We start from the raw sequence: 19,205 nt of genomic DNA, 5'->3' as shown, positions 1-19,205 counted from the left end.
CCACACAGTATTCAACCCCAGCATGATCCCAGCTATTGAAAAACCAAAGCAAAAATCTACTTGGCACTAATGGAATAAAGTCAGTTATCACTCTACAATATATGTTCCCTGTAAGACAAATTTGTCCTCAGTTATGTGGGTGTAAATAGCAGGAATTCCAGTGATAATAAAAAGCAACCAAGAGTCCTGTGGCACCTTATAGACTAACAGATGTATTGGAGCATAAGCTTTCGTGGGTGAATACCCACTTCGTCAGACGCATGTAATGGAAATTTCCATTAAGTTTAAAGGTTTCACGTCTGACGAAGTGGGTATTCACCCACGAAAGCTTATGCTCCAATACATCTGTTAGTCTATAAGGTGCCACAGGACTCTTTGTTGCTTTTTACGGATCCAGACTAACAGGGCTACCTCTCTGATGAGTGATGATAAAGTTACTTCAGATTTAGACTGGTGTTAATAAGAATAGAATTTGACTCAGAATAGTTGAATATTATATTTAAATTGTTGGTGCATTTTACCTTTACAGTAACCCAGAAAACTCATTTATTAAACCTTCAAAACAAAGTAATTCAGAATTATAGTTCACACTTTGTCCTTATTTTTTGTGACCTGATACTGCATAAGTCTTAGACTATTGATACACATCATGCATGATAAATAAGCACAAAGGCTTGATTTATATGGCAGTCTAGAACTTCAGAACTGTCCTAACTTTTGTATCTTTAAGTCAAGCCTTTAGCATTCCTTTAACAATGTAGGTAGTGGCTTAATTTCTAGTGACATACTTTTAACATTAAAGATCAACCATCTTTCCTGGAAGTGAGACAGACCTACCAATATATAGTATGCCAATACCTAGGTCTACTAACGGCTTTATTAGAGCTGCCCGTTTGCAAGTATGGTGTAGAAGGAAGTGGAGGTTGGGGAGCCCTAAAAGCACAGTTTTACTGGAGGCAGCCATGACCCTGCTTGCTTGTGCTCCTGGATCACAAGGGGTGTTGGGACAATCAGTGTTGCTCTAAATGTTGCTCAGCAGTGAGGGCATGTCTGGATGGGGTGGAGGTCATGACCCTATGACTCCCCATCCCGTGCAAACTGACTATCCACATCAGGGCAGCACTGGGAGCTGGATGGCAGACACTATACTTGCACAGGGTGCAACAAGTGCTGCTGCTCTCCGCTCTTCCCCAGAGCCCAGGAGGCATTATTCCCTACCAAGATATACCACCACCGGTCACATCACTCGGCTACTAAAGTTGCTCTGTTCTTCCTCTTCCATTGCACTGGCTCTACAAACTATAACACTGGTCTACAATTTTTGAGAAGTCGTCTGCTTCAGAGATAAAATGTGCTATTTATTATGTATTTTGATGTGCTGAATTCAAATATGACAATTAAAACAACTGATTGGCCACTGTTTCTAAGATATTTTTTACATTTTATGTCTATGTATATTGTGTAGATAGTAGAGTTTTAATCATAAATTGTAAACCTAGGTCTTTTCATGTGTTTATGGTTGCTTTACATGATAATATTTCACCTGTCCTGTTTATGTAACACTTAATAAATTTTATTTATATAACCCTTTTGCTGATTTTTAATGAAACAAAAGGCAAAAAACTATTATGTACATAGTTTAGTCCTATTCAGTGTCTACTCGGCGCTTCTTGGCTTGTTTCTTGTATTCATTAAATGGAGCATCTCTTGTCACTGTACAGCAATACAGTCTGCAAGCATTGATGGGCTCCGTTTGCCCTGACAGCGTTTCTCCATTGTTCCAATGTCCTGGTGAAATCGCTCGCCGTGCTCGTCGCTCACTGCTCCGCAGTTCGGTGGAAAAAAATCTAGATGAGAGTGCAAAAAATGTATCTTTAGTGACATGTTGCAACCAAGGCTTTTGTATGCCTTGAGGAGGTTTTCCACCAACAACCTGTAGTTGTCTGCCTTGTTGTTTCTGAGAAAATTTATTGCCACTAACTGGAAGGCTTTCCATGCCGTCTTTTCCTTGCCACGCAGTGCATGGTCAAATGCATCATCTCGAAGAAGTTCACGAATCTGAGGACCACAAAGACACCTTCCTTTATCTTAGCTTCACTTAAGCTTGGAAATTTTCCACGGAGGTACTTGAAAACTGCTTGTGTTTTGTCAATGGCCTTGACAAAGTTCTTCATCAGACCCTGCTTGATGTGTAAGGGTGGTAACAAAATCTTCCTTGATTCAACAAGTGGTGGATGCTGAACACTTTTCCTCCCAGGCTCCAATGACTGTCGGAGTGGCCAATCTTTCTTGATGTAGTGGGAATCTCTTGCACGACTATCGCATTCGCAGAGAAAAACAGCAGTAATTTGTGTATCCAGTCTGCAGACCAAGCAAGAGAGCAACAACCTTCAAATCGCCACAAAGCTGCCACTGATGTTGGTCATAGTTTATGCACCTCAAAAGTTGTTTCATTGTTGTCATAGGTTTCCTTCATATGGACTGCATGACCAGCTGGAATTGAGGCAAAACATTGCCATTATGCAGTAAAACAGCTTTAAGACTCATCTTCGATGAATCAATCAACAGTCTCCACTCATCTGGATAGTGAACGATGTTGAGGGCTGCCATCACACCATCGATGTTGTTGCAGGCTACAAGATCACCTTCCATGAAGAAGAATGGGACAAGATCCTTTTGACGGTCACGGAACATGGAAACCCTAACGTCACCTGCCAGGAGATTCCACTGCTGTAGTCTGGAGCCCAACAGCTCTGCCTTACTCTTGGGTAGTTCCAAATCCCTGACAAGGTCATTCAGTTCACCTTGTGTTATGAGGTGTGGTTCAGAGGAGGAGGATGGGAGAAAATGTGGGTCCTGTGACATTGATAGTTCAGGACCAGAAGTTTCATCCTCTTCCTCATCTGACTCAAGTGACAATGATTCTGGTGCATCAGGAACCGGCAGTCCTTCTCCGTGGGGTACTGGGCGTATAGCTGATGGAATGTTTGGATAATGCACAGTCCACTTTTTCTTCTTTGACACACCTTTCCCAACTGGAGGCACCATGCAGAAGTAACAATTGCTGGTATGATCTGTTGGCTCTCTCCAAATCATTGGCACTGCAAAAGGCATAGATTTCCTTTTCGTGTTCAACCACTGGTGAAGATTTGTTGCACAAGTGTTGCAGTATATGTGTGGGGCCCACCTCTTGTCCTGATCTCCAATTTTGCAGCCAAAATAAAGGTGATAGGCTTTCTTAACCATAGTGGTTATACTGCGCTTTTGTGATGCAAAAGTCATTTCACCACAAACATAGCACAAGTTATCTGCACTGTTCACACAAGTACGAGGCATCTCTGCTCACTTTGGCTAAACAGAAATGTGTCCCTTTGCAAAATCAAACACTGACAAATAAGAGAGCACGACACTGTATGATTTCTAGAGCTGATATAGGGCAATTTGTTCAACAGAGTGATGTAAGCTTCGTTATGATTGCATCATCCATGACTTCTAGAAATAACATGATGCAATTCATATCATGTATGCCGCAATACCAGCTTCAGATTGCATCATTCATTGTTTTGCCTAAAAAGCAAGTACTGTCCAAACCCAGTCATAGATTTATTCATAGATCCAGTCAAAGATGTATTTTAGGCATTTCTAGTTTAAATTGAGATCCCTTCCCTTTAGAACTCACTTATCCTCCGCCATTCCCAAGTCAAGGGTCGTATATACTGACCCAATAGCATATCTTGAAAACTAGAGCCAATCAACAATTTTAAGCATCATTTTCGTTCTCAGTGACCCAGAATTAGTAAAGTTTGACTACATTTATTTCAGAAGCATTCTGGCTGTAGAGCAGTGTAATCTGTCTTTAATTCATTGGTTATGTACACTGCTTTGAAGATGTAAAGCATTGGGCAAGTGCTGAATACTATTCAGACCATTTTAAAATGAATAATATTTAAAGTCTGGGAGGCGGCTTCTGAGCCATTAGTGTATATGACATAGTGACAATCCCTATTTAACAGAAATATTTGTAAAATATGATGCAAATAAATGACTAATTGGTAATCAAATACAATGTCCTACTTCAGAATTATCTCATACTTTCAAATCTTTGCAGGTATCCGGTAATAATATCCATCCCCCGTACATCTCTACACAACTGGCTAGATGCAGTAAAGACATGGAATTTCTGGCCTGCCTCTGAGTGATCCATTGCCAGAGGCAAAACACTGGATCTGAACCTACAGTGAAATACAGTATGGCAAATCCTCTGTTCTTATCAATATACGTTGATGGGCTTTGCTTTTCTTAGCGCTGTAAGAGGCTAATTTTAAAAAGGAAAGAAGGGACATAAAAATTAAACTAAAGGCCGATATCACATTTCTTGTTACACTTGTTCATCCACACAGAAATCAGTAGGATTGCACAGATATAGAACTGAGGGCAAAATCTGACCCCAGTTTTTTTTTTTCAAGTAGGCAATCTAGTTTCCTCAGAAGAGAAGTCCAAACAATGTCATAAACAATGGCACATATAAACAATGGCACAAAATGTACACCCACTCTAAATAGAATTTTTCATGCTTCAATTGCCTGGTAACAAAACTCCATGAATTTTTTCTTTTTTGGTTATTGAATCTGACCTGAAGTTCTTTCTAAGTGATGGGTAGGTTGGGGAAGAAGGTGTCACTTAAAAGTGGCAAATTGCTATTATTGTAATGACTAAACAGAAAGATTTTTATAATAATTATAAAAAAAATAAATGTGCATCCTCAGGTCAAAGCTTTTATATATATCATATTTCCCACCAGAGAATTTTTTAATGATTTTATGAATCTCTGCGTAAACAGAGTTTATAATTCAAACTCTGATAGACCATTAACTATAACAGCGTTAATGTGTGTCACTATAATAAACTGCATTGAACAGCTGCAGAGACAGTAAGGAAAGAAAGCAGAATTATGACAGATGTACACCCTGAACACAGACTCAAAAATTAGCTTTTCTTGAAAGTAACAGACTAATTGCAATGATACTGACTACACTAAGACCTAATTATCATCAGCACACAAGAGATCACTTCAAACACTTTTGTACAAATGGGAAGCAAAGAATAATCTAGTCTTAATCAACTGAATGGTAGATGAAGACATTAGTCTCCAATTACTATATCCCTTAAACAGCTTTTCTAGTTCCCTTCACCAACAGATACCACCCAGAAAACACTGTGATTTATATATTACAGACAGATATGTGAAAAGAGGTATAAACCCAAATCAAAAGTAATGTTATCCAAATAAAATCTATGCTGATACTTTAGAACTCATCTTGATCAAGTTTAAAATACTCTGCTATCCCACTTTTTCATGCACACAAGAAATATAACTTGAGCTAGCATTCTATCTTTAAAGGGATATTGGGCATTTCTACAGTACAAAGGCCACAGAGACTTGATATGTGGAGAACAAGCCCTCACAAAATTGCATGGGAAATATGTGGGTCAAATATGTTTGCCATATGAATCTGGAATATTTCCATTGACTTCAGTAGAGCTATTCAAAATCTACACCAGGATAAATTAAAGCAGAATTTGGCTCTATCAGGTCAATTATCATTGCCTTACCACTTATGTACTCATTTGCACTGCAAAGTAGCATTTTACATTGCCTTTGCACTGGTGTAAATGACTACTCAGGGTATAGAAGAATGAGAAATTGGACCCCACCTATTAATTTAACCCACCCCTCACCCATTAGATTTATTGATTGCTTCAATCTAGAGTAAGCTGTCAACTGGGCCAATTCTAGCAGGTAGTAGCAGTGTAAAGAGGTAGCACTGAGCATATGGAAAAAGCATTGGGCAGATGATATTTTTTTAATATAATATTTCTGTGATCTAAAAATGAAACAGGAGAAGCTAAAAGGGAAATTTGCAGCTATGAGGGAAAGTGTTTATTATTATTTCATACGTATGTATGAACCATAGCTTAAAACAGGCAGTGGGGAGAAATCTGCCTCTGGAGGGAGAATTCTGTCACTAAAATGCACACCCCTTACTGTCTGAACAGAATATCCCACTGAGTGTGAGAATCATACCAAACATATTTTAGTGTAATATTTATTAAGGTCTTAGGGCTTGCAAGCATGTTTATTTAAAAGAGAATGATTATCTCCAAAAGTGTTAATCCAAATCACAGTTAAATCTCTTTCTTTGGGAATGGGTGTGATACTAATCATCTTTTATTTAAAATAAAAGTTAAAATTGAAAATAAAAGGAAAACAACTGTTGGTAAGTTGCTATTCGATTACCATAACTTCTAATGTAACAACTATCCAAAGGGCAGATATCTATGTTTAAAACTTTCATGTAGCTACATAAACTAGTCATTTGTGTCAAGGCATGGCCTATTATTATTTGATGAGTGACAGGTCTGAAAATCCAGCATAGTCTCTGCTTGCTGGCATCAGATTAATTTCATTCAAATAAAAATTATTACTTAAAAAGGAAAGGGCCTGCAGCGGAAAATTAATCATAGATATGTTAATTTCCATTAAAAAGGCCATACTAGGTCAGACCAATGGTCCATCTACCCCAGTATACTGTCTTCTGAGAGTGGCCAATGCCAGATGCGTCAGAGAGAATGAACAAAACTGGGCAATTATCAATTAATCCATCCTGTCGTCCAGGCTCAGCTTCTGGCAGTTGGAGAATCAGGAACACCCAGAGCATGGGACTGCATCCCTGACCATCTGGGCTAACAAGCACTGATGGGCCTATACTCCATGAACTTATTTAATTCCTTTTTGAACCCCGTTACAGTTTTGGCCTTTACACCATCCCCTGGCAATGAGTTCCACAGGTTGATAGTGCACTGTGTGAAGAAGTACTTTCTTATGTTTGTTTTAAACTTGCAGCCTATTTATTTCATCAGGTGATCCCTGGTTTGCGTGTTACATGAAGGGGTAAACAACACTTCCCTATTCACCTTCTCCACACCATTCACAGTCCCCCCCTCAGTCATCTCTTTTCTAAGATGAACAGTCTCAGCCCTTATTCATGTCTCCTCATATGGAAGCGGTTTCAATCCCCCTAATCATTTTTGTTGCTCTTCTCTGTATCGTTACCATTTCCAATAAATCTCTTTTGAGAAGGGGGGACCACAACTTCACACAGTATTCAATGTGTGAGTGTACCACGGATTTATACAGTGGCATTACAATGTTTTCTGTTTTATTATGTATCCCTTTCCTAATGATTCCTTACATTTTTGTGTAGTTTTGGCAGCTGCTGCACACTGATCAGATGTTTTCAGAAAGCTATCCACGACTCCAAGATCTTGAGTGTTACCACCCAATCATTTTGTATCTCTCATTGGGATTATTTTTTCCAGTGTGCATTACTTTGCATTTATCAACAGTGAATTTCATCTGCAATTTTACAAGCGATAAGGTGGGTGAGGTAAAATCTTTTATTGGACCTTCTGTTGGTGAGAGATACAAACATTCAAGCTACACAGAACTGCATATAAATCTACCATTTTATTGCCCAGCCACCCAGTTTAGTAAAATCCCTTTGCAACTCTTTGCAGTTAGCTTTGAACTTAACTATTTTGAGTAATTTTGTATCATCTGCAAATTTTGACAGCTCGCTATTCATTCCCTTTTTTCCAATTCATTAATGAATATGTTGAACAGCACAGGTCCAAATACAAATCTTGGGGGGGACCCCACTATTTACCTCTCTCTATTGTGAAAACTGACCATTAATATTCCCACCCTTTTTTGTTTCCTATTTTTTAAACCAGATACTGATCCATGAGAAGACCTTCCCTCTTATCCCATGACAACTTAGTTTGCATAAGAACCTTTGGTGTAATGGTGTGTGACCTTGTCAGTATTTCTAGAACTCCAGGTACATCAACTGGATCACCCTTGTCCACATAATGCTTGTTCATACCCTCAAAAAATTCTAATAGATGAGAAATCATGCTTCACCATTTACAAAAGCTGTGTTGACTCCTAACCCATATACTGTGTTCATTGATGTGTCTGATAATTCTATTCTTTACTATAATTTCAACCAATTCGCTGGTACGGAAGTTAGGCTTACTGGACTGTAATTGCCAGGATCACTTCCGGAATCTTTTTTTTAAAAATCAACAATACAGAGGCTGATTTAACATCCCACAGTTAATAGTTCTGCAATTTCATATTCAAGTTTCTTCAGAACTCTTAGGTGAATACCATCTGCTCTGGTGAGTTATTACTTGTTTATCAATTTGTTCCAAAACCTCCCATACTGATACCTTAGTTCCCAAGAACAGAGCTCTTGAAAGCTAAATAATTGTCAAAAAAATCATTTAATAACGTTAATAATTTGCCTATGTGATCAAAACAATTATTCACTGCTGGGATAGTGGACTGCAAATCTAGAACTGCCTTGGTTTTAGGAAGGCTTCCTCATTTTGGGAGGCTCATTCTGAGGCCATGTTTAAAGTCTACTTTTCTGGTAATGAAGCAATTCTGCTGCTTGTATTCTTAAAACATCACCCTTTATTTTTCAGCTCTTTCTGGTTCAAATATACGTTCCCACCCGCAGCTCCTAGCATGCTGGGGCGGCAGCTGCTAAGAGGTAGAGTCATGTCTCCTAAACCCACCCAGCTTTCCCGATCCACACAACACAGAGCTCATTTATCGCCAGCCAATACCGGTGCCGTGGGCTCGCAGCGCCGCCGTGGAGGCTGCTCGTACTGTGAGGTCCGGACGGAGGCATCAGACACAAACAAAGACTGGGAAGGGAGGTGGAGAAGCCGGGAAGAAAGTATTACCCCCCTCCCCCCAGCAGCGCTGCTGTCGCCGGACTAAATCCTTCTAGCGATAATAGCACCTTCGTGCACGGCAGGCAAAAATCCCATCTCATCTGCACCTCTCCTGTTTCTCTCCATATGAAACTGACCAGATCTCCCCCGCCTCCTCCTGTCCCTCTCCCTCTGCTCCTCCCCTCCCACCAGATGCACCAATCCGCTCATCTGCAAATCAAACTTGATGCCCCCAGCTCAGCTCCCTGTTTCCCAAATCCATATCATTGCTACGGCCATTCAACCCTCCCCATCTCCACCCCCCGCTCTCCATGTTGCAATGTCTGGGGAGGGTGAGGTGGGGGACGGTTTAGACTAGGATTGACTCGCAGCAGCATTGAGACTTGAGCTCGTTTTCTGTCGGTCTCTCCTCCCACTGCCAGACAGTTCTGGAAACTGTGTATCACCTCTTGTCATAGGAAACCATCCACCAGGCGGTGCAAACAAACACACCACCCTCTACCACCACCCTTCCCAAAATAATAAAATCCGCACCATAAACTGCTAATGAATAGCGAAGAAAAAAAATCAAGACCCAAAGCTTGAAAATCTGCAAAATCTGAGCATGCAACGAACAGAGTCCAGGGATACGAGGAGTAGCAGCAGGGCGGCTTTGTCTAATTTCAGCAACTGGAATAATCGCCTGCGCTGCACTCTGGGGACGCCAAGGATGGCCCGTTAGATCGAAATGATGCGGTTATTTGAAAACACCATAACCTACACCCATTTTCCTTGTCAAAGCCCTAGTAAAGGAAGAGGGAGAGCTATTAAGAGCCAAAGTCTTCCCTTACACCTGTACAATCTCACAGACATTTTGCACCACCTCTCGATTTCATTAGTATATCCTTATAACTACATATGCATTTCAATATCATCTGGGAGATTTAAGAGCTTCATCGGCAATAGCCATTGCAATTCACTGTATTTATTATGGTTATACTAAGTATGAATTGTACTATTTATTTTAATGCATAATAATTGTACCCGTCACCGTACTATTGGGGAAATTAATGTGGCACCCCAATACTTAATTCTACAGTGCACTTAATAGGATCGGGGTTATTCAAGTGCCACCCCCACTAAACGCAAGTGGCACCCTTGTCTGAATGCGACTGTACGGGGTAGTTGTGGGCTGAATCTAGCCCCCGATTTCTCCCTGAATGAACGAAAATGGCTTGCAGAAGTTGATATCAAGCACCCGCACGTGTTTGCTTGTGCAATGGAACCCCGCGTGGATTTGAACTCGCCAGACCCCGCGGGAGTGGGGTGGTGGAACTGGGAAGGATCGCATTGAATGGAGAAGTTCAGAAGCCTCTTGGCCGCTCTTACTGCCGCCGTGCACCTGCTTGCAGTGGCCCCTACCCCCTCCCAGACCCAGCACAGAGGAACCCGATGAGGCAAACCCCGCCTCCTTCCCGCCGGGGGAGGCTAGCGGGGTGTCGAATCTCTGCAGCAAACGAGACCGTTCCGACGGGATTGAACCTCGGGTCAACATTCCAGCCCCTGCCCGCATCCATCATTCTCAGCAGCAGCAGCGCTGGGCACCGGGAGAATCTGCTGCCACCCAGCAGAGCCCGAGCAGCCAAGCCCCCCCCCCCCCACACACACACACACACACACCTCCTCCCTACTCAGACACACACACACACACCCTTTCCCTCCATACACTCACACTCTCCCAACACGTGCACTTCAAGGCTGTTACAACTTGCTCTCCAGCAGGAGCTACTGCACACTCGGACTCGGCTGAAAATAAATGGATGTGGCAATATGCTAAACCCTACACCTCCTCCACAAATGCCCATAAGTGCCTAAAATCACAATCGCATCAAGTTCACGACTAATTGACCAACGCTCTCCTGCTCCAAAAGGAAACTTCTGCCTAATTTCACCGGTCAATGGTTTTTATACTTTCCAAGCATTTTTTTAAAACTACTGCAAGTAAAATCCAAACACGATTTGGATGAATGTAATTGCAAAGCTGCCTGCACACAAACTAACACCCTCGCCGCCCTTGAACTGATGCAATGGATATTTTGGACATGTGGGTGACAAAGTGACAGATACTGGCCATGGCCACCCCTCCCCCTGTCTATAGGTCTATATCTAAAAGGACCTGCGCTCTGCCATTGCCATCTGTCTACCAAGTTGATACAATGCTTTTTACTTTTCAACCAGGCTGATGCAGCATTAATTAATTCAGGATACTCCCCTTACCACTCATTTAAAAAAAAAACCTACAGCAAAGTCAAATACATATCAAATAAAAAAACCTAAGTGGAGAATTGTGTTAATTTAGCTGGTGCATCTTGAAAGCTGCAAGAGCCTTATTTGCCATTGCAAAGTCTGCAGCAAAATGAAAACCGGCTAGCAGAACACTCCCTACATCACATCGTTTCTCAAAGCTGCAAAATAATCATCTATTTCCTCCTCCCACCGCTCCCTCCCTCCCCAGCAATGCACAAGTTGCTTGTGGGATAGTGAAGCTGCAACTCAACTGCCTCCCCTCGCTCCATATCAAGAAGCAAATCTTTTGGCGCCATATTAATGACGTACTATATTATTTCCACTAGGCAGCGACCTTCGGCATTAAATTGCTCTCTAGCTGCTTCTGGAGAACTCCAAAGCAAAGCAACAAAACCCCATCAAATATGGCTGTGCTGGCTGCTCCCCCGGCTCACTCTGCGGCGGCGGCGAGGAGGGGAGTCAGAATCTGGACACAGTTACCTGCTGCTGCTGCCGCGATGGTTGCCAGTGAGGTTGGAGTTTCTCTGCGCGAAGGGGTCTGTGCTGCCTCATGAGTTCAGACAAGCACTGGAGAGTGGGAGCAGATTGTGGCTCCCTTCACACACATACACACACACACACACTGACTGACGTTTTTACTTGTTATGGAGGAAGGACTCTGTGAATCAAACTCATTTCTGGGTCACTGCTGCCACAGGGGGGAGCTACTTTAATCCCCTGCCAAAACTAGAAGGAGAGAGAGAACAGAGAGGGGGGGAAACAGGGTGGGGAAGAGGAGAGACTACAACACTTAGGAACTGTCTGATTTAACTCTTCACAGCCCTCACTGGAGAGGTCGTGCTCCATTTACAATTGCAGGGAGGTGCCTTCATTTCTGAATGGATTTTACTGAAGTATCTCCCTCTTGTGATGAAGAATATTTTGCACTGAGACGTTTCCAGGCGAACTCACCCGTTGCTTGAAGTCTTACTCATTCAAAATTGTTCAAAATTGAGATCAGCCCTGTATTCCACTCCTATTATCATATATATTAAAAACAATAGAAGATTTGCATCTGGTAATTATTTATACATGTTTGCACAAAGTATTGCTACTGTTATTTTTAATATGTACTAATGAACACTTTTTTCCAAATATCGCAAAATATTTCACAACTGTTAATTTATTAATGCCTCACACCATCCCAGCCCCATGGCCAGGGATCTATTTTTTAAAGGGAAACTGAGGCACATAGACATTAAATAACTTGCCCAAATTCATACAGTAAGTAATAGTCACAGCAAGGATTAGAATTGACTTCTGATTCTCAGTCCCCCACTCTAACCCTTCTGCTTCTCAAACTTTGCCATAGGAGACTGGGGAGAGAAGGGTGAAAATTAGGCCAAAATGTCTTGAAGCTCAAATTTAGTTCTTTTAAAATACAATTTAGAAAAAATGTATTATGAATCAGTATCAAAGTATTTGCCAAAGTTTTCATTATGAAAAAGAGGGCATTTAAATGCAGAACTGAAAATAATTTTTAGTATAAAATGCTTTTCCTCAGTCCATTAGTTCATTTTCTCTGGGAAAACAGTGGAATCTCTTCATTTACACACAGTTCCTGGGTATAGCCAGGAAAGAATAATGATACAGAGAACAGGTATTATAATCTCAAATACAGAAATAAATCTGTCTGTGGAAAATAATTCCAAAGACAGTAAATACATAATTACACATTAATGCAGCTCCCCAGGGCGATACTTTTACCTTGTGTGCCAGAAAGTCACACCTTAGTTCAGCAAAGGAATTGCTCTGCTATTCATCAACAATTTATCCAGGCATATCATACATCTACCCATCCATCCACCTGCAGAACTGTACTCATTGTTATACTTTCTGAAATATACAAAACAGAACTACAAAAATATCCTCTTTTTTGTTAATATGTTTTCACTGTGAAAACAAAAGAAAACAAAAAATAAAGTTTGTATTTGTATATTTATTTCCTCCCCAAAAAAGCAGCATTAGCCGTCTTAGGTTTGGGAGCCTAGAATGGGTCTCTCTTCCCCAGCTTTTTATTTACATGTGTTGTTTAGCTTCATTCACATACCAATGTAAATCTATTATCTAACTTTATTATTCCAGGGTCTTAAGGCCCAATTCTGCCAACATTTACTCAGGAGAATAATGTCATAACTGCACCAGTATCCTATTGCTATAATTTAGGCTACCTGCATACATAAAGTTACTCTCCTGAGTGTTTTCCAGGATCAGTGCCTGGAAACACTCGTGGTGGCACCCTCACACAAGGATGATTGCCTGTAGGAAACGTAATACTTTCCTGTTTGATAAACTCTTCCCCCATTACCACATCAACCACTCTCTCTGCCCCAAAACAAACACACAGACAGAAACCATACAACATAGCTTTTCATAACCCAATAAGAAAGAACTCATTAAGTTCACTAGGGACATCCGAAGAAGTGAGGTTTTTACTCACGAAAGCTTATGCCCAAATAAATCTGTTAGTCTTTAAGGTGCCACCAGACTCTTTGTTGTTTTTGTAGATACAGACTAACACGGCTACCCCCTGATACTAGGGACTTTGTTACTGCCAATCTATATTATATGAAAGGTGCTCAGATACTATGGTGATGGGCAGTAGTATAAAACCCTATGATTGATCAATCAATAGACAAACTATAACAACATTATTTTAAAATAACTTAATCCTATCATAACTTTTAGCCACCAGTTCCCATCTTCCTGACCCCTTTCAAAAAAGGAGTGGAAAACTTTACTTCGTGATAACGCTGAGCAAGTATTCTCCCTTCTGTTGATGAAGACTAGAACCATCCTGCTTCATTCTCCTTGGTTTTCTAGTTGCTTTGTACCCTCTTTCTTAGTTCATTGCCTTTTTATGTAAAACAAAAATATAACAATGAATATCTAAATTCTGACTTGCATATTAGGAGTCATTAGCATTTACCTTGGTGTTGTACAAGGTCATACGTCTAGGAACAAAGAGTGTAGGCAGTGCTTACAGGATTATGGACTGTATCCTGGAAAGCAGTGACTGAAAAGAACTTAGAAGTCATTGTAGAAACTCAGCTGAACATGAGTTCCCAGTATGATGCTGTAGCAAAAAGGATTAACACAGTCCTTGGATATATAAACAGGGGAATAGTAAGTAGAAATATATGGCATTGGTGAGACGGTACTAGTGTCCACACTTTAAGAAGTATGTTGAAAAATTAGAGAAAGATTTTTAAGAAGTTACAAGCATGACTTGTGGTGTGGAAAACACATTACAGTGATGGATTTAGGACTTGTCTATACACAAGCTGTACCATTTCAACTATACCGGTGTAAAGGTGTTTTATAATCCAGTACAGCTATGCCAGCGTAAGCCACACTTGGGGTTGTACCAGTATAACTATTTTTGGTAAAAAAAAAAATATCACACCCTAGCAAAAATAATTATGCTGATACAAAATCTACTTAACTTGTCAAAGAGAGGTTAAGAAGTGACAAAATAAGAGACAGATCTAATAGAGCCCTCTATTATCTTTTACTCCACTATTGAGCAGCTCTCCAGGTTATAGGTAAAGTCCTACTCCTACTGAAGTCAATAGCAATGTTGTCATTGACTTCAATGGGAACAGGATTTCAGCCTCTCTCTTTTATAGGACATCTCCCCAATCAGGAGATTACTTAATATCTTGTTTTGATAAAATTTCTCAGGCACAACAACATTCAAGGCCTCTCTCTTCCTTCTGTGAAATAATAATGTATCATTACTATTATTTATTTCTATCCAAGTAGTACCCAGAGAATACAGTTAGCATCGGGGCTCCATTTTGCTAGGCTCTATACCAGGGGTCGGCAACGTTCGGCACGCGGCTCGCCAGGGTAAGCACCCTTGCCAGGGTAAGCGGCGCGGGCGAGTGATGTGCTGGCCACGGCTTCTCGCTGCCCCCATTGACCCGGGACGGCGAACCGCGGCCAGTGGGGGCCGCGATCGGCCGAACCTGCCGCGTCAGCAGGTAAATAAAACTGGCCCGGCCCGCATGCCGAACATTGCCGACCCCTGCTCTATACAAACAAGTAAGAAGACATGGCCCCTGCCCCAAACTGCACATCGAGTGTATTCAGTGCTTATTAAAATTGCATCTAAACTATTCAAATCTATGAGTATTTTATATAGTTGCTTCATTCATCCCACTTCATACCACGTACTGTTGTTTCTGAGCTAAAACAAGGCCAGGAGGAAGAAATATGGCTTTTCGCTATATCTCTGTTACAATTTTAAGGGGAGATGTAATGCTGCAGTAGCATCTGCTAAAACCTTTTCACTGTCTATTCTTCCTATTGTGTTTCATTCTTTATTTGATAACACCAGTTACTCCTTTTATGCTTGTCATCCTTTATGTTAGTCCCTGCAGAAGCCTTGTCCTATGAAAGTGAAAGCAGAGCTAATGAACTTGAGTTCCCCCCACCACTGTTTAACTCAGTCACAGTACCACTTACAACTCTAATCCATCCTTTTGCTCTTTTAGCCCCAATTTATAAAGACCATTTCCCCCTTCCCATTCCTTTCTCACTAAGATTAGAAACCTGAGGCAAGAACAAAATGCTGACCCAGCATCTGTTCTTCAGGAGTAAGAATTCCAGCAGAGCTCTCGCATCTGCTATGTAAGAGACGAGATATGTATAGGGTATATAGATAAGATACACAATTGGGCCAAAGCCTGTTTGCCTAACATGAACAGTCCTTTTGACTTCAATTCAACTACTACATAAGCACGATGAATAAGATTTTGCCATATATAGATATAAATATATTGTACTTATAAACTGTATATTGTTATATTTTAATACTTCTAAATATGGCATAGCAAAACATTTTCTCATCTGTTCTCTTGTCCTGCACCAAGAAAGAGAGCAGAGCTTCCTTACCGCCTCTCATGCAACTGTCACAAATACTTCTGCAAATGGATAGTAAATCTCCTGCTGCAGCATTTGTTTCCCTGGAACCCATGGAAGAATTCTAGATGACTCAGCTAGAATTTGTTCTGGATCTCCTTCAGCCATGTGGCTCCTTCACACACTTCTGAAATAGGTATGGACCTTAAAGGCACCATCTAGCCATAATTCTGTCTAATCCTATCGGTCTGGTTTCTTTTACTGAACACAGTGTGGTATCCGAGCATCTCACAAAATTATAAAGAGTGCACATATGGTTTCCCCTCTGTCCCTAGGTTTAGGGACTCAATTTCAGGCAAGGGGTGGGATGCTGTCATGAGAAGACCCGGATTGAAGAAGTGGGGTTTTGCATTTTGCTCTGCAGCTGAGGTCTTCTGAGAGTGAGTCCCAGATTCATGGGTCAGTCTCAGAGAAAGCTCTTTCTGTTGCACTCAGGAGTCTCATTCTTGTGGTTAACAGTTCCTTTATTCTAACGGAATGTAGCTGTCATGGGAGTAGGGTGACCACCTGTCCCAAATGGGGCAGGACAGTCCCAAAAAGCAGCATACAAGTCCCGGTCGCAGGCTAAATGACTCCAGAACAGCATTTGTCCCAGATTCCCTGGTGCGCCACTCGAGGCTCAGGGGCGGTGCCAGCCTCTTCCCAGTGGGGCAGGGCTGAAGTGGGGACACAGGCCGGGGGCTGCTCTCTGGCAGCCCAGCACCTTGCCTATGGCAGCTGGAGGCATCTGGGGCTTCCCACAGTGGCCCAGGCTTCCTTGGCGGCTCTTATCACAGCCCAGCTCCAGCTTCCAGCCTGGCCAAGGGGCAGGGCCTTGGGGGGAATGAGGAGCAGCAGGGGGCAGGGGATCAGGGGAAGAGGAGGAGCAAGAGATAGGGCCACAGGGGAGCCTTCCTGCATGCTTCCCGCTTTTGCCTTTTGAAAGGGTGGTCACCCTACATGGGAGGTCATTATCTCACAGCGCATGACAGAGAATAGAGGACTGAGGTAGTTTGCTCTCAGTGGCCTATACTGTGGAGCAGACACATGTATCATGACAGCCCTGTGAGGTAGGGATTATAATATTAATTTTACATACCGGTAAGCAGAGTCATATAGAAGTGAAGTCACTTGCAAAAGTCACACAGTAAATCATAGAATCATACAATATCAGGGTTGGAAGGGACCTGAGGAGGTCATCTAGTCCAACCCCCTGCTCAAAGCAGGACCAATCCCCACACAGATTTTTGCCCCAGATTCCTAAATGGCCCTGTCAAGGATTGAAAGCACAATCCTGGGTTTAGTAGGCCAATGCTCAAACCACTGAGCTATTGGTAAAACCAGAAGTCATGCCTATCAGTCCAGACCTCTAACCACTAAACTACACTCCCTCTCTTATCCTGTTATATACTACACAATGTAATACAATTTATTCCTCTATGGCACCATTCATGCAAACATCTTAAGCTGCTTTTACAAATAAAATTTAGTCACTAAGGAAAATGGGTATATATTCATCTTAATTTTAAGTTGACAGGGAAAAGGCTAGGCAAATATCCAAAGGTAATTAATTCCAAAATCTACAATCACAGCTACTAGAAACACAAATTGCCAAATGATTTCAATTTAAAAGTAGGAGCTGACAGGAAACGAGCAGAACAAGAACCTCAAGGGAGCTACTAAGCAGGGAGTGAAATTGTAGGTCTCTGAGGTAGACAGGATGAAATTGATGCATCACTTTTAAAGTCAACAATATGCTTTTGTACATGATGAAAGATTTGACTGGCAAGTAAGGCTGTGCCCCAAGCATAGGTAGGATGGGCTACGAGAACCTCACACAAATGAGAATTCTTCAGCCACAAGATTCAGTCCTAGTCAAAGTAAATACATGCTCCTATCTGGAAGCTCATCAAGCAACACATTAAGCTATCTAGTCTATCTTAACTTCAACTGGAGTATTAAACTGTGTTCGTGCAGATGGCAATCTTGCAGTGAAAGATATGTGTTACAACAAGATCAATACAATTGTTCAAAAGAATCTAAAGCCACTCTTCCAATTACAAATGGTAGCAAAAATGTATTATCATGATAACCTTGCTAAATATAGTACAGTGGTGATACCAATCAGATAGGAATCGAGTCAATAAAAATCCAGTGTTGAAGTCATTTAACTTTTACAAGTCTATCAATTTCAACTTGGGATGTTTAAGACTAAGAGTTAGAAAGATCAAATTGAAGAAATAAGACTGGCTGTTAGGCTGCTCCAGCAATTTTGGGAATTTTTCTGGAAAGAGCATCCCATGTTGTCCTCCTTTATGGAACTGTCCTTGAGCTAGTTCTACTTGTGATCTCTCCTTACAGCCTCTTCCAAATCCCACGATTCACTCAAAGTTCAGTGAAGTTTAAGCTGAGGCCAGACCAGGAAAAGTGATATCTCCGACAGTGTCTAAAAGATCACAAGTCTTTCATTTTGAGTTAGAAAATTATGGGGAGTTCATGCTATTAAAACTGAGTAAACAGAGAAAAGAACTTAAGTTAAGCAAGTGCTTCAGGAAGGAGCTTCCAAAGTGTGGGGTTTCCCAATGGGGCTGAGTACAGCTGTCCTTTCTGCACTTGTGCCAGCACTGCCCATGTCACAGAAAGGTGCACAGGAAATAATCTGTATTAGCCAAATAGTACAGACGTGGTAAGAGTCCTGAGTATACAGACCCACAACCAATTCTTACTGTGTGTTACCACAACTCCAGCAAGGATTGTGCATGACAGGTAAAGTCCACTCATGATACTAGTGATAAATAACACTTGAAATCAGATTATGACAATTGGAAAAAAGATACAGTACATAACATCACAGGGGAACAATTAGGCAGTAAATAGAGAGAAGGACAAAGGAGAAATTTCACTCACAAAAGAAATATTCCCCACTTCACCTTGTATATCATCAGCTATCAATACTCTAATCCTCTTGTGGGGATGTTAATGATTCGTTAATAAAGGGGGGGAAATCTGCCTGAATATTCAAAAGGTCCTCTCTTGCTCCCATAGAAAACAATAACAAACTCCCATTAACTTCAATAAATCTACAGTTTAGCAGCTGTTCTAGATCAAATATTCATGAATTCCAACTCCATCTTACCCAGATGCTAGGTAACTGGGGTCAGAAGAAC

The 19,205-nt window shown here is 41.3% G+C and overlaps 1 protein-coding gene across 12 annotated transcripts in view; it reads right to left on the bottom strand.

Annotated features, from left to right (window-relative positions):
* JADE1 (jade family PHD finger 1) overlaps positions 1 to 19,205 on the bottom strand; it is a 149,539-nt gene that overhangs the window by 52,833 nt on the left and 77,501 nt on the right. For 2 of the 12 annotated variants that reach the window (XM_065597692.1, XM_065597697.1), the window contains exon 1: positions 8,698 to 8,942. The exons of 4 other annotated variants lie outside the window; for them this stretch is intronic. The gene's annotated coding sequence lies outside the window, so the exon portion shown is untranslated. Of the gene's footprint in view, positions 1 to 8,697; positions 8,943 to 11,574; positions 11,829 to 19,205 lie in introns of those variants that run through there. 6 more of the 12 variants (XM_008173793.4, XM_065597696.1, XM_065597700.1 and 3 more) reach the window with 6 other exon arrangements.

This window comes from Chrysemys picta, chromosome 5, assembly GCF_011386835.1.
Source record: "Chrysemys picta bellii isolate R12L10 chromosome 5, ASM1138683v2, whole genome shotgun sequence".
Taxonomy (NCBI): Eukaryota; Metazoa; Chordata; order Testudines; family Emydidae; genus Chrysemys; species Chrysemys picta.
Note: the sequence above shows the minus strand (reverse complement) of the source record. Positions and strands in the feature narration are given on the sequence as shown.